This window comes from Halichoerus grypus, chromosome 15 (assembly GCF_964656455.1).
Source record: "Halichoerus grypus chromosome 15, mHalGry1.hap1.1, whole genome shotgun sequence".
Taxonomy (NCBI): domain Eukaryota; kingdom Metazoa; phylum Chordata; class Mammalia; order Carnivora; family Phocidae; genus Halichoerus; species Halichoerus grypus.
Genome location: NC_135726.1, coordinates 40301931 through 40317651, shown reverse-complemented (window position 1 = coordinate 40317651; position 15721 = coordinate 40301931). Strand labels below are relative to the sequence as shown.

Here is a 15721-nt window from a genome sequence, read left to right as displayed (position 1 = left end):
CCTCTGAGTGCATGAAGTATGAACAAGTATAACCAAACTAAGTACAAGAGAACTGTCTAGTCGGGGGACACCCCGAACGATGAGGTCGGGGAGAGGGGGCAGAGAGCAGCCAGGCACCAAGGAACCACTTGCGAATCTCAACAGAAACTATAAGATAAGAGCATGATATAATTCTTTGCAGCTAACTTTATTTTCTAGCTATTTTTATTTTCTAGCTGTTCTATGTGCCTGGCACAGAGTAGCTGCTCAGTGGATATTTGCAGAATGAATGAATGAATATTCATATAGGAAGAATGGATGGAGGGCCACAGAGGGAGACCACCTAGAAGGAAGATAGTGGCTTTGGATGGCAGAGAAGGCCATAGCAGCCAGTGGACACCTCCAGCAGGACTTACCCCTCAACAGGCTGTGCTCACAGCGGATGGGGAGATCAGCCCAACTGGAAGACTTCTTCCCGTACAAAGAAGGAAGACTGCACCATTCTCTGGGGAGCAATGCACACCCAGCTCCAGCCACCCTGGACTTTTTTCTTTCTTTCTTTCTTTTTTTTTAAAGATTTTATTTATTTATTTGTCAGAGAGAGAGACAGAACACTAGCAGGGGGAGAGGCAGGCAGAGGGAGAAGCAGGCTCCCTGCCGAGCAAGGAACCCGATGTGGGACTCGATCCCAGGACCCTGGGATCATGACCTGAGCCGAAGGCAGCCGCTTAACTGACTGAGCCACCCAGGCATCCCATACCCTGGACTTCTTTATTCTCCTCAAGCCACCCAGATCTTTCTAAACTTAGGGATATTGCACCTGCTGTTCCCTCTGCCTGGACGTTTTCCCCACCTTTTGCCTTGCTGGTGCCTTCTCGCCCTTAGTCCTCCAAGAACACCACTGGCCACCTAGTTGAAAAGGAGCCCCCCTCCCCGTCCTCTTCCTGCATAGTCTTCATGGTGACAGTTGAGATGGAAAACATACTTGTGTCTCTCTCAAGTCAGGAAGTACGGATGCCAGGTCCCCAGCACCTAGCACAGTGAGTATCTGCAGGATGAACGAGTCTGAGAGAATGAACCGCAGAGCTTGGTGATGCTGCCGAGTGACGTGAAGAAGCAAGGGCAATAGGTAACCAGCCCCCCGTGGGCTCTGCTCCCACCATCTACTCCTACACCTCAAGAAGACATGATTCCTACGCTCAGAAATGATCAGTCTCACCCTTCAGGGACCAAGGAAAGAGTATGGTAGAATCTTTACAACTAAAACAAGTCTGTCAGTCTCATGAGCCTTGATTTTCCAACTGCTGTATCTGTTCCTGAAAACCCCATTTTCAGAGGAGGTCCAGGCCAGGTGCCAAGAGTCCCAGTCCAGAGGGCACATGCGGCCCACATGTCACAGGCCCAAGTGCCATTCAGAGAACCCAGCATCACCATCAACCAATTCCCTGATGCTGGGCAAGGCACCCGCCATGGGTAGGCCAGGCCTCCCTGTCTCCATCCCAAGGCAGAGGATGTGCAAGGAATAAATTAAATGATATCTTGTATTTTAAGGCCAAGGCCACCCATGTAATAAGCACTCAATAAATGCTAGCAGTTTATTTATGGGACACGATCTTGGTTTCAAATTTCCCCCAGGAAGATGGGATCTTGCTTCTTAATATAACATCACTAGGGTATTCTTTACTTTCAAAGGATGGCTGGCATTTTCCTTTTGTCACAGATTTGGGATCCCTTCCAGTGAGGGAAAGTCAGCCCAAATTCCACCTTTTCCCCAGAGGGAAAAAGTAAAGGAGTTATGTTCAACTCCCCACCTCTCTCGTGGGTGACCCATCTTGAATGCAATGGCCACAAGTTCAACTCAATTTTATAGCTCATGCTTAAGCATTAGGCTCCCTTGAAATCAGCATGTGATTGTATGCCTGGATGCAAATTAGTGAGTCTCAGACACACACACACACACACACGTGTGTGTGTGTGTGTGTGTCTGTGTGTCTGTGTGTCTGTGTTTGTGTTTAATCTGGAACCTGGAACCTAAGAAATCATCATCACTGCCTTCACTTTCACTTTTATCTTGATACAACAGCTCCAAAGTGATTCTGCGCTTGTTCACAGCACCCATCTTGCCTAGGACACAGAATGCACTTAATACATACTTTTTAAAAGAATGCATGAACGAATGAATGAATGAATGAATGACAATGCCTCCTTGGGGTCTTTGGCTTTGGTCTAGGTAAAGGATGAAGAGCAACACCCATCACATTCCCACCAAGATCCCAGCAACCAGTAGGGATGTGTGTGCGCACCCGTAATTGCGTGCATGCATGAGTGCGTGTGTGTGTGTGTGTGTGTGTGTGTGTGTGTGTAGCCTGGAAACATGGCGCTAACACTTCATGGATTGGAGTGAGAATGTTTGTTTAGTGAAGACTTAAACCCAACCCCCGCCCTGTACCCCTCCATGAACTCAGCTGACCCTTTAAAATGCATCTTCTGAAACATATAGGAAATCAATCAGCTGATACCTATTGATCCCCGGGTAAATAACTCCAAAGGCCAGCCAGAGAAACAAAGGAGGAAAGACACTTCTCCACTAAGCTATGCAAATGACTGATGCCCACAGTTTCTGGTGGGGTTTCCGTTTCTAAAATAGTTAACAAAATGTATAAAACAAGCACTAATAGTAGCTGGCCATTTGTTGAATAGCTGGTCTCTGGACTCATTAATTAATCATTTCCTCTTTTAATCCTGATGACTCAATTAGGGAGGAAGAATTATTCCAATTCTACTGATGAGAAAACTGAGGTTTAAGGATAGAAATGTCCTGCTCACAGTGAGCTCCTAAGAGGAGGAGTGGGTGTCGAAACTGACCCCATTTGACTGGTTCTGAGCTCTTTATCACTGTGTCACACTGCTTAAAAACAAAACAAACAAATAAAATGCTTCCAGCTCTTCCTCATTTACAGACTTGATGTTTCCAGCTCAATGAAATAAACATCTTAATCACGGAATGGGAATGGGAGTATCTCTAAAAATTAAATTATGCAAAAAAACTAACCTATAGGTATTGATATATCAAGCAATGCATGTACTAGGTAACTCTTGCAAAAACATTTAATTAGCAAATAAAACACACATAAAGAATTCCCTCTTTAGACTCTCCTCCTTCAGAAGCAATGATAGAGCAAGTGGAAAAACGCACAGTTTCCTTGAGTTAATCTAAGGGTTAACGGCTGGCTGATGAGCGAGATTAATAAAAGGAGGGTGCCCTTGGCTCCCCAGTCCAGCAATGATTCGATTTGCCTGCCTTCAAGATGAAGATGATGGGCAAGCACAAATTACCATATTAGAATTTTGCATTGGATTCTGCTCAGCCCTGTGATTCCTAGAGAAATAAGCAGTCTACGCCCCAGCCTCTCCAGGCCACCTAGCCCCTTCACAGTGACCTCCACAGGAGGCCAGCCTCCACCAGAAGTGAGTCACAGAGGCAGATTCCAACTCGAAAGTCTGTCCTGAGGAATGAAGCAGCTGGAAACCACTCATTCTTTAGATCAATGAACAAATCATTTTATTGAAGGTGGTATTTGGAGATCACACACAAGAATTACATTTCTATCTCAGCAATATTATCACGCAAAGGGAGAAAAAGTTTTCTTAACAGCAAACACCCCATCGTCCCCAAGGTCCGCACAAGGACCTGGTATTTTTCACCTGAGCAGCCAGGCTCCTAATGCAGGCAGGGCAAGCAGTGCCTGAGGAAAAAAAAAAAAAAAAAGAAAGAAAAGAACATATCACACACACACACACACACACACACACACACACACACACGGGTCTAGCTCCTGTCAACCTTTTGAGATGTGAGGGGGAAACGTGAGGTTCAAGTGGCTGGTATCGTTGAGAAAAGGGCACTGTGTCAAAATGCAGCCAGTTCTTCTGGGAAGGCTTAGAAAAAATGGTACATACTCGAATATCTGGAATATATTACTTGCCCTCACCAGACAGCCATCATTAAAGAGTAAACACACCAACAGGCACAGCACACACGTTCTCCCCGCCAAAGACAAGCCGGATCACCACCTCCTACGTCACAGAAGCATTGTCATGGGAAATGCCTGTCAGATGACCAGACCCTGGATGAGTCCCTCATTTGTCACGCACTTAGAAAACCACTGTGTCTTCCTTGGGGTGGCAGCAGTTGCTAAAGGGGACATGGCTACCTTACAGCCTTAATCAACACATTTGCAGATGATGCGAATGCTTGCATCATCTTGTCTGTATTTCTTCTGCCTCCAAAATATGCTAGATGAGAATTTTAAATGGAACTAAATTCCCGTGCACCCCCCACCAGCAAACTTTAACAAAAGCTCTCCCGACATACTTCCAGAATGTGTGTGCAAAGGGTGACACAGCTGAAAAGAAATGGGGGGGGGGCACTGAAACAAAACAAAACAAAAAACACAGAGAAAACAGATATTAAGTTGTCAAGTCAATGATCTCAGAAAAGAATTGCAGACAGAGTGTCTGGCATTTTGCTTAAGAAATGGAGCATCTGAAGTCCGTGAGAGCTCTGGGCCCGCCTGCGGCTGGCTTCCGAGGGCTCCGAGCTCCAAGTCCAAGTCCGAAGTGGCAGGCAGGGCTCAGCGAGAGGAGTGGCTTCGCTGACCGGCCGAGGCGGCCCTCCACCATCAGAGGACGTTTTGGCTGTGCAGATTAAACCCTTTCGGGTCGGCATGTGGCTGCTTTGCTCCCTCCCCCACGTTCCCACACTACACTTTTCCACCTTTTGAACTCCTCTCGGGCAATCTAATGGAGCTGGGTTGCCACCCACCGGCGCTGACCCTCTTGTTGGGGGGGGGGGGGCGGGCGGGTGCATAACACGTTGGTGCATAAAGTTTCTCAGCTACTGCGAGAATCCTGCACCGAGGGTAATTAGCACATCCAGCCATGTTTCATCAGTGAAATGCTCTCCGCTCAGTACGGATTCAAGGCTGCTGAAATAGCCACTTGGCATCCACAGATTACAACCCCCAAACTGGGAGCCCTGGCCGAGGAAGCAAAATAATTAAAGCACTTTAGCTGTAATTTCAATAAGATGTCCCACCCCCTTCAATAGGCTTCACTGAAATGACAGCCTTTCTGTAATAATTTGGAAGGCTTTGCCTGACTTGACTTTAATAGATTTTAAAAGAGAATTCGATTTTTTTAAAGAACAAAAAAAAAAAGAATGTGTGTGCCATTTTTTTCTCTATCCAGGAAGGAAGAAATGTTTTTAGATATTTTGAAAGGTAAAGCTAAATAATCAAGCTATTCAAAGAGATTAAATTTTATATACAATATGAACACGTTCTGGGATCTGTTTGCTTCTCTAAAGCTGATAGTTTAGCTGGTACAGTTTCCAAATATTTTCTTCCTCTTGAAAGCAAATTTACAAAAATGCATATGTTCTCCAAGTCGCAGGTCCCAGGGTACATTTTTAACTTCCACATGAAAGGCTAGTTGAATAGGCCCGGAAAGGATGATTTTGTCACTGTCCACGAGGAGTGTTGTACAGGGAGGCAGGAGCCCAGGCAAGGCGCACAGCACCATCTCCCAGGCTAATCCTGCTGGCTTCAAAGCCTCTCTTGGCCTTGCTGGAGCCTGGGAGCTGTAACAAGTGTCACACTCCCCAGTTTGCCCACGGGTCAAAGTGCTGAGGGATGCCCTTCACTGGGTTGTTAAAAGAACTCAAGACGATAAAGCACCCAAAGTGCAGAACACAGGGCCTGGCAGGAGGCAAGGCCCGACCACCAGCAGCCCCAGCAGGTGCTAATGCTCTGGCCACCTCTGCCCACCTACACGGAGGTGCCCCAGACCCTCCCTCCTCAGGTGCCCAGAAACTACAGGCATAAATGTTTACTGAATTACAGAAAACCCCCGAGGGCCCGACAATCTAGCCCTTCCATGAGCCAAAATCCCATCCAAATCTATGGGAATTACGTGGGAACCTCAGATGTGCAAGGGAGAACATCATTATAATTAAGGCTGAATGGGCATTTCTGTGATTAATCTCGATTTGAGGGACTCTATGGGTTGGCTTTTACAACCTAAATAGAGCTACTTCATCCTGCGTTCAGAGTCCGTGTGCATGTGTAATTTGGTAACACAACAACAAAAAGCTAAAAAATCATGAAGGAGGCTGATGGTCCCCGATGGATGGAAAAGGTGGAGTGAAGTAATGGGGAGCTGGCAGACCAGCATCCAGGCTGAAGAATCAGCAGGGAGAGGAAGAAGCAAGAGCCAAGCCCACCTCGGTAATGAAAGACCCAGCTAAACACGGCTCAGGTAATCAAAGCTATAATGCATTGATAGAAAACTTGCAGGTTAATGTCAGCTCAAGCCTACGGTGATCATTTCTCCCATGTCAAAATGGCACTTAATTTTCTCATTGTAAAGCTACAGAGTAAGAATAGGTAGGTAGAGGAGGGGCAAAAAAAACCCCTACAAACTGGTTTTCCTTCCTGCACCTCTTAACGCCCTCAAAGCATCTTCAGGACGTTCCTGCCACCACCCACCTGGAGGCCCCTGCCCCTCAAAGAAAGAACAAGTTGCTTTGGCCAACCAGAACCTTCTCTACCTGCCCATGAAGCCTCCTAGCCTGGTGTCAGGCTCCAGATACCCTCCTTCTTGGGTCTGTGATGAAACCCCAGGGGTCTTGCCGTGAGTGTGCCTCCAGGAAGGGGAGATCCTCGGCCGCAGTGGAGGGTGAATTGTGCCCATTCTGGAGGCAGACTGGGTAGGCTCTATTCCTAGAGCCACTGCCCAGCCCACCACTCTCACTGCCTGAGGTTCCCTTCCTGAAACTTGGGACAAACACAGTACTCGCTCTCACAGAGAGGGTGTAAGGATTAAATGAGGAAAGTATTTAAAACCCATGCCTACCACATAGTAAGTGCTCAAAAACAAAAACAAAACAAAACAAACAAACAAACAAAAAAACCCACTATCCCACTATCCTCATCCTGCCAGCAGGATGCCCAGCCTCAACTCTGAAACCAAGAACTGTTACTTTCCACTTCTGGGTTTGCATATGGCAGGCAGGGGGCCCAGACCATAGTTCTCATCCACAGGGCCTTTTTCAGGGTATAGCTGATGTAAAAACGCAGTTGAGCCCCACACCTTCGCTCCAGATACCCTCCACCCATGATTCTTCCATTGGAAGCCCTCCCTCTTCTCAGGGCCCATAGGTCTGCCCCCTGTTTGGTGCAGGGCCCAATGTCCTGCTGCCGCAGGGCACTGGGATGTATCTATCTCCCACCAGCCTGTGTTCTCTCTGAGTGTGAAACCTCCCTGGGCATGGCCAGGACAAGGCCTGGCACGTGGAAGGCCTGGGAAAGGAGCCCCCAGGGGACACATGGAAATGTCTGGTGACATGTTTTATGGTCACAACGGGGAGGTGCTATTGGCATCTAAGTAGAGGTTGGAGGTGCTGCTGAGCATCCTACAATGCACAGGACAGACTCCCACAAGTGGGCAAGGCCCACACTGCCACTGAGGGGAAGCTCTGGTCTAAAAAAACAATGCTCAGATCAGTCTAGCAAATTCCACCAAAGGCCTCACCCTGAATCTTGTCTCTTCAGGCAGATAAGCCTGACCTGGCTCAGAAGCTATTGAAAAGCCAAGGATTCCATGTCTTTGCCGTTGCAAAACTCCACTATAAGAGAAAGACCAAAGATCTACAATGATTTTGAAAAGTGAAAGTTGGGTGAGGAGGAATCCTCAAGCAGCCAACAGAGCCAGCTAAGACCAGCCCTGATCTCCACACAATGAAGACCTATAGCAGAAAGTCAACGGAAGCCTGTGGATGGCATAAACTGGGCAGGAAGGCCCCCCTGCTACCCCCAGGTGCTGCAGAGACCCAAGCTGGGAGGCTTGCTGAGTAGCCCACCTTCCTGAGGTGGCTTCCATCCATGTCTGCCCTCATATGGGAAAAAAAAAAAAATGGGTAGGGTGAAGAATCTAAAGTGGCCTGCATTCCCCAGGATCCATACCCTGAGGACCTATGTTCCCCTACGCTGCACTCAGACGCTCACAAACTCACTAATCTGCCCTGAGTAGTACAGTGTGGGCAAGAAGGAAACCATCCCGGTGGAAGTGATTCCGGGCAGACAACACCCTGCCCAGCCCGTACACATACACACACACATACACACATGGAAGCACACGCACAAGTACACACGGGCGTGCACACACACGTACACACACCAGCATCACCACAACTAAGACCTCAGTGTGACTGCATGGATGACCCCCTAGCGTAGCTCGGCTGCTTAGCCCTCTAAGGGCACTCAGTGCTACCAAAGGTGACCCAGACAGTCTAGACCTGAATCTCCTTGACAAAAGACCTCTCTCCCAACAACTCCCAACCAGGTACCACTCAACCAGGTAAAAGACACAGTGAGCCCCACCAGCCAGGCAGAGCCTTCCACCCCCACCTTGCCCTGGGACTGCTTCTTTCCCTGTCCCCGCCCCCCCGAAGTCATGCCATGGCACGTCCTGGAGGGAGCATGCCAGTGTGCAGGGCAGGTGTGGTTTCACTAAGAAAGTCCCTGCTTATGAGTCCTTACTAGCAGACGGGAGTCTCCCCAATGCCAGTGAACTTGCGCCTTGCTTTTAGACCTCACAATCCGGCCTTCACAGCCTGAGAAGGCCACCTGACCACAAGTGTCCTTCCAGACCAAATCTAAGGCCTCCCTGGAGACAGCATAAAGCAGGGCTGAGCACTCACCTGCTCTAGGTTCTGGAGGAGATGTTCTGGGACTTCAGTCCTTAGCATGGACAAAAGCTGACCTGGACAAAGCTCATTTCTCTTGTTAAACTTGCAGTCAAGTCTCCCTTTAAATAATGCTGAGAACAAAATGCAAGCTGATATTTCAGCTTACTTAAAAGGCTTATTAAAAACCCTAAATCCAAAGATGTTAAAAAGCTATAATTGTCCTCATTCAAACTGGAAAAATAAATCTATTTTCTTTCTTCTTTTATGATCCTCTTCTAAAAAAAAATAAATAAGTTCGTCTATATTCTCATGAGCATCACTGCTGTCTTTCTTTCCCTCCATTCAAGGCACTTTATAAACACCTGTGCCATTCAGAGCCAACTTTTGAGCAAAAGGCAACCACGTCTGGGGAAGGCTGTTTAACTCTGATTTCCTTATGCCAGAGATAAGCTTGTCTTGCTCAAAAAGTAAGATGGAGTTCAGAGTTCATTTGAATGGGCTTGTGGATTTTATAGGTCTGCGCTGATGGAGATTTCTTTGGTTACCTAAGGCAGAGGAGACAGCCTAATTACTCAGCTTTTTGGGGCTCAGTAGGCACTGATTGGACATCTCAGCACTGCCTTCAGGACCCAAAGGGTAACTGTGGTTAGTAGGGCTGCATATCCCGGCCACCTCCCTGTCCTCTCCCATTATAGGGGTTACCGGCCTCCGGCTCGGACCAGAGCAGCATGACTGTCGCTCCCTGCCTGCCCTAAGTCTTCCGTGAAGATAGCCCCAGCCAGCAGTTAACTTGCTGAGTTGCGAGGATCTCCACCCTGCTCAGAAGTTAAGCACTCCAGGCACAGAACAAGATGGGTTTGCAGAGCAGTGGTCCAAGAGAATGCAAATTTATCGAAAGCGCTTTCTCCAGGTTTTCCATAATTAGCATTTATGTCTCCAGGAACTGTCTCCCCGAACCCAGTTTAGGGTGAAAGCATTTTAGAGACTTTCTCTGCAGATGACATATGAGGTACTAACCTTTTTTCATATGCCCAGATGTTAAGTTCATTTTCATCACATTTATGCAAATTTCATTTGAACAGTAAATCAAAAGAAATCTTAAATCATTGTACACTATTTAAAAATCCACACTAAATCCGGTTTACTTGCAGTGACATTAACATAAAGTCCCGGTTAAGGGACTAGAAGGTAGGAAGCAGATGTCGCAATCCCCTCTTCCAGGCAGTGGCCCCAGAGATACCTGGGGTCCTGGCCATCCATCAGATCCAATATCTCTGCCCGGTCACAACTGAATTCAAGTTTTGCCAGATTAGAGGTGTTCCAGAAATGAAAGCCTTCTAAAAGTTTTCCAAACTATAGGACAACAGGGGTCTCTAGGTCCAGGGGCCCGTCATCCATGTCAGTGTCTGGACTGAGAACAGGACCAAGTTCAAAGGCAGGGGCCCAGTGGTGAGACTTCTGGCAGCTCGCTCCCTCCTCAGTGGGGGGAAAAGTTAATTCCTAGGGCTCTGCAGGCCTGCATTTGTCAAGGCGCTGGACGTCAGTGCTATCATTACCAAGCAAATCAGCCAGGCGGTTAATGGTGGAATCAGGAGACATTTGCACTCTGCTATCAGAATGACATCATAACTAAAGCAGCCTTCAGCCAGAAGCCCTAGGCTCTCCAGAAGCAGAGGCCAGAGGGCTGCCGGGGGCGCCCCCCTGTGACTCCCCAGGCCGGAAGCTGAGTCCCTACCCCTTCCAGGCAGGGTGGTGGGCCCAGCCCCCAGCAAGTTCCTAGGCAAACAGGAACTAGGGTTACAGTTTTCTCCCAAGCTATTCGACTTTCCCCCAGGTTCGGAACACTGTAAATAATACTAATACTATATTATATATTTTTATAAAATTTAAAATACTATAAAAGCGCTTTCCCCGCCAGGCAAGGGTTGGTATTTTATTAATGCAGCTACATTTTGGCTATAGCATTTATGGCATTTCTAACAGAACTGTCAATCTCTCGGTGACCCTGTCTAGCCTTTAAGCTCTGCACTCTCTCCTTTGAGCAACAGAAATAAATGATGCTGGGGAAATGGGGGGGCAAGCTAAGGGAGAAGCCCTTCCTGCTCTTGTTTTGGCTGCTTTTCTTTTTAAAGCACAGCCGATCACTCACACACACACACACACACACACACACACACACACACACACAGCCGGAGACACAAACCTTAGAATAATGGGGGAGGCATTTGGCGACGAGCTGCATCCGCGGCGCGGCGCGACGAGCAGCCGGCCCCGCTCGCTCTCGCTCGCTCGCTCGCAGCTCTGCCCTCCACGGCGGCGGGGACCGACTACTCGCCCGGGACCCGAGATGCCCAACTCCACCGCGCCCCAAAGGTCGCCTCCCGAGTCTCGCTACAGGTACTTGCGTGGTCCAAACACCTCACCTGGCCCGAGAAGTCGGGAGACAGAGAAGAAAAAGTTCTGCGAGCTGCCAGCCGGGAGCCCTGGAGCCCGCGGCCACAGTCCTCCCGCCAGCCAGCAGCCCGCAGCCGAGGCCCGCCGGCAAGCGCGCGGCTCCGGGCACCTCGCTGGCCGGCTTTGCGCGCTAACCTCGGGGCGCGCCGAGGCCACGGCAGGGCACTTACTTGGCACTCGCTTTGGAGCGTGCAGGTCGTCGCGGTGTTCACTTGGGTTTTCAAACAAGTTTCAGGGAGGAAGAAGGAGGCAAAAAAAAAAAAAAAAAAAAGATCCAATTATGCAAATGGGCTCCGGACTGGGAGGCGCGCGCTGGATCTGACGCGGCTACTGTACGAGTTCTCGGAGCAGCCCCGGGCCGGGCAGATTTATGCGGGCGCGTCACGGCTACGCCAGGTCCCGCCGCCGGAGCATCTCGAAGTTAATTAAAGCGGTAATGTCCACTTTCCCGGCGACCCTCCGTGCGCGGGTTTACTGTTTCACCGTCCAGCCCGACCCGGGCGAGGGCGGGGGCGCTTTCCCCCACGCCTCTCGTCCTTTCCTCTTCTTGCTCACCCTCTTTTTCCTCTTTCTCTCCCCCCCCTTTTTTCCTCTCTTTCGTCTCTTTAAGTCGCCTGCCTTCCACTCAGTGAACAATGAACAAAGATGTGAGTGATGGGAAAAGATCGCCCCCTCCCAACCCCAGCAGTGAGCAAAGCCGGTCTTAAAGTAAAAACCCAGTTGCTAATATCAAACTGGGAAAGAAAACAGTGCGTTCCCAGTCTGCCCCCCCATACCCACACACGCACGCACGCACGCTCACCCCACCCCAAGTTCACCTAAGCCCTGGCTGGGGGCGGGGGCGCCAAGGCCAGGGCTCCAGGGGCTGCCCGACTCGCCCGAGACACCCGGGACGCCGGAGACGGGGGTGGTGGGGGGTGGCGAGCACTCAGTCCAAGCTCGCTTCCCGCGCCCCTCCCCGCCTGCCCGTTCCCCCCAGACACACACCCCGCCCCGACCCCCTCCCCGCGTCTACACCGGCCAGCCGGGCCCGGCGGCCCGCTCGGGCTGCCCGGCGGCCGGATGCGCTCAGCAAACGCGGCCCCTGTCGGATTTCTGCTAAACTGCACGGCGGCGGCGGCGGCTGCCGAGGGAAGGCGCAGGAGGAGCGGGAGGCCGGCACCGCGCGCGCACTCACCCCGCCCGGCCCACTGCCCCTGGCCGGTGCCCGGCCGGCCGCCCGCTCCCACCCGCGCGCGCACCGGCGCCCCCACCCGCGCCCCCGCACGCACCCGGCGCCCGGCCCCGCAGGCCAGGACGCCGCGCAGCCGCCGTATTTTCTGCTAAAGTGAAAACGAAGGCGGCTGACAAATCACGTCTCCTGTGAGGCACTCGTTAGACATAACAATATCCGGCAAACAAAACCCAGCCGCGGCTGCGACCGGCGCGCGGGGCTGGGACCCCGCCCTGCCCCTCCTCGGCCCCCTGCCCCTCGCCACTGCCCCGCCGTCCCTACCCAACCCCCAAATGATCGGGGGGGGCGGGCTGTGTCCACGTTCGCCAAGAGGCGGACAGTAGGAACGCTCACAATACAGAAGTGAAGGGGGGGGACAACTTTCCACCTGTCCCCAAAGAAAGCCCTGCTGGAGTTTCCTCGGAAGAGTTAAGAGGAGAGGGGGTGGGGACAGATCTCTCTCTGCCCCGCATCCCCTTTTCTTTTTTTCTAACTTGTCGGCGCCTGCGTTTCCACCTTCCGCTTCACGTACATCCATCTATATAGAGATATCTATATTTTAAATTATTTGCAAAACTGCAACAGATGGGCGCGTCGAGATCTGGACACTTTCCTACTCATCATCAAAGAAAAGCTCCCCCCCCCCTTTTTCTTTTTGCCTAAAATACATCCCGGTCCCGCCTACGACTGTTTTCCTCAATCCTTGATCTTCAAAAAATAATGTCTTGAAGCAAACAGAAAGGTTTATCAGCAAATATCATTCTCCCCCCAGTCATACATCTGGGCTAGTGGATCTGTTCCCCCAAACTGCACTCTTCCCAGACGCCCCCAACCCTCCATTTCCTCCGCCTTCCAGAGCCCCCATGCCCGCACCCCCTCACCCCCTCACTCCGATTGGCCTCGTTTCTCCAGCCCAGGGCTGGCCGGCTCAGTTCCCTCCATAAACCTGTTACTTATTTCTTTCTTTATTTGTATCTTTGGCCCCCGGCTTGGCCCCAGGGCCTGGGCTGGGCGGGGGCAGGTGCTGCGGACGCCGCCTGCGCTTGCAGGCGTCACGGCCTTTCCTGGGGTCGCGGGTTCGGACCCTGGCACCCCGGCCCTGCGGAGCCCCCGGCCTCGGCCTCGCCCGGCTCCCAGGCCACAGGAGGCCAATGAAAACACAAAATGGCAGGTCTCAAAGGCCCTTGGCGCCCGCAAGTTGGACACACTGTAAGCATCAGCTAACTTTGATTAAAAAAAAAAAAAAAAGATTACAAATTAGCCTCTCTCCCCCAGGCGGCGGGGCCAGAATCCCGCAGCGAGCCGCGAGAGGAGAAAGGGAGCGAGGGGCGCCCGAGTCTCAGGCAGAGGAGAAAATGGGGAAAGTCACTTGAGCAGAAGTTTCCGCGGCCCCAGCCTCCCCGTCTCCAGACGACTCCCCCCACCCCCCAGACCCTTTTGAAAGTTTCCCGGGGCCTGAGAGCGGCGCGCGGGCCGCGCGCGGGTGGGGGGCGCGGGCTGGGCCCGGAGCTGGGCGCGGGGTCCGGCTCGCGCCCCCGGCTCTCGGCCCCGCGACTCCTTTTCAAAGTAACGGTCCCGGGACCGCGGGCGGGGGAGGCGGCGGCCCAGGCGCGGGTCCCGCTCGCCGCCGAAGTTCTCTAGCGCCATTCGATGCCCGGCCGCCGCCGCTTTCTCGGTTTCTTCCTCTTTTTTCCCCCCGCTGACAGCTTCTCTCGCCAACGTCACAGCCACGGATATTTAATTAGACCGTATTTTTTAATCGCGATGGGGCGAGAAGGAACCCGGCGGCAGGCCTCGCCGAGATGGGGAGGGGGAGGGGACGGGGGGCCACGCCAAGAGTCCAAACTCACTTTGCCACCTCCCGGACGCCGGCCCCCCCCAACCCGCCGCGCCCCCCCCGCCCCCACCCCCACCGCGCCGCGCCCCGCGATCCCCCCCACCTTTGTTTTCCTTACCTTAAACATTGAAACGCGGGCGTCGGGAGCAAACTCGGGCACGTAAACGGAGCGTTGTAAAAGATTGTGTTCAATGAATAATGAAACATGTCCACATGATTGACTTGATCATTTTCCGGGGCTGAGGGGGGACGGGCGCCCTGCTCGCGCGCCTCGCTCGCCCACTCGGCAGAGCCCTGTGAACTGTTCCCAGCCCAGCCGGGGCAGGGCGGGCTCGATTTTCATCTGCCTCTTTTCAGAATCGCCCCGTTCATTGATACTCATCACCCAGCCCCAGCAGACATCCCCATCCCCGGCTCGGCCTCCCCCTATCTGGTAGGTGAAATGCATTGTACCATTAAAAACGCTCTCCATTGTCGCCCTGGCATAATTCACAGCAACTAGATAGGTCTTGCGGCATTTAGCTTTGATGAGCCAGAGACTGAACCCTTGATATAATAATCTACAAAGAATGGTGTGTGATCGTCCATTTTTTCTCTCTGTCTAGCAACTAAGAAACCATTTAACACAGCGCAGCTTGCTTCTGACCTTGAGCTCATGTAAACACACTTATTAAAATCTATCTATTCTCCAAGAGCTACATTCTGATTGTCAGACTCGTTACTGAGACATATATCAGCCCCTTCGCTTGTCACTACTTTGCATTCCTGCCTTTGACTAAAGAATTTTTTATCCAGCCGAGAGGGAGAGAGAGATTGCCACAGAGGGAGAGGAGAGAGAGACGGAAAGGGGGAGAGGAAAAAGCTTAATTCTTACCTGCTCCTGAAACTATTTAAAGTCTGTTTCTTTTCTGGGGAAAAAAAAAAAAAAACTCCCGGGTGAATCTCGGTGGACAGCGGGACGCGGAGAATCAGTCACAGCCCGGGCGTTTAAGGGAGTCATCAGCGATCAAATGACGTTGATCCGCGCTGTAACCTTGTGGCGTATTTAATGTAAATAAGGCAGTTATGTTGCCAATCGCCGCGATACAAACACGAAGAGGTCCTCAGCCTCGCCTCCCGCGCCTGCCATTAGAGGCGACTTTATTTACAGACACTATTTAGGAGATCATGATAATTCTAAAACAATACTAGTGCCAAATGATTATGAAAATATGATTTTAATTAATCACGTAGTAGGCAAGGAAATTAGCATACGGTAATTAAACTTCGAGAAAAACGTCACGCAGGTTCTCTGCCTTATGGGTCCAGAATAATCATCACGCGGTGGGCTCCAGGACTTAATTATCAAACAAAATAACTTTTTTAAGGCAACTTTGCAAATGCTGGTCCTCAAGGCAAACGCTTTGGTAAATAATGTAAGGCGAGGTAACAAGGTAGAGATGTGAGTGATGCAGGAGGTTGGGTTTCTGTGAAGCAAGGAAGAGGGGGA

General features: G+C 51.1%; 1 protein-coding gene across 5 annotated transcripts in view; it reads right to left on the bottom strand.

Moving 5' to 3' along the window:
• ZNF536 (zinc finger protein 536) overlaps positions 1-15641 on the bottom strand; it is a 424522-nt gene extending 408881 nt beyond the window's left edge. For 2 of the 5 annotated variants that reach the window (XM_078063479.1, XM_078063482.1), the window contains exon 1: positions 15107-15641. The gene's annotated coding sequence lies outside the window, so the exon portion shown is untranslated. Of the gene's footprint in view, positions 1-11352; positions 11483-14350; positions 14591-15106 lie in introns of those variants that run through there. The other 3 variants (XM_078063480.1, XM_078063481.1, XM_036070728.2) reach the window with 2 other exon arrangements.
• Positions 15642-15721: the final 80 nt, after the last annotated feature.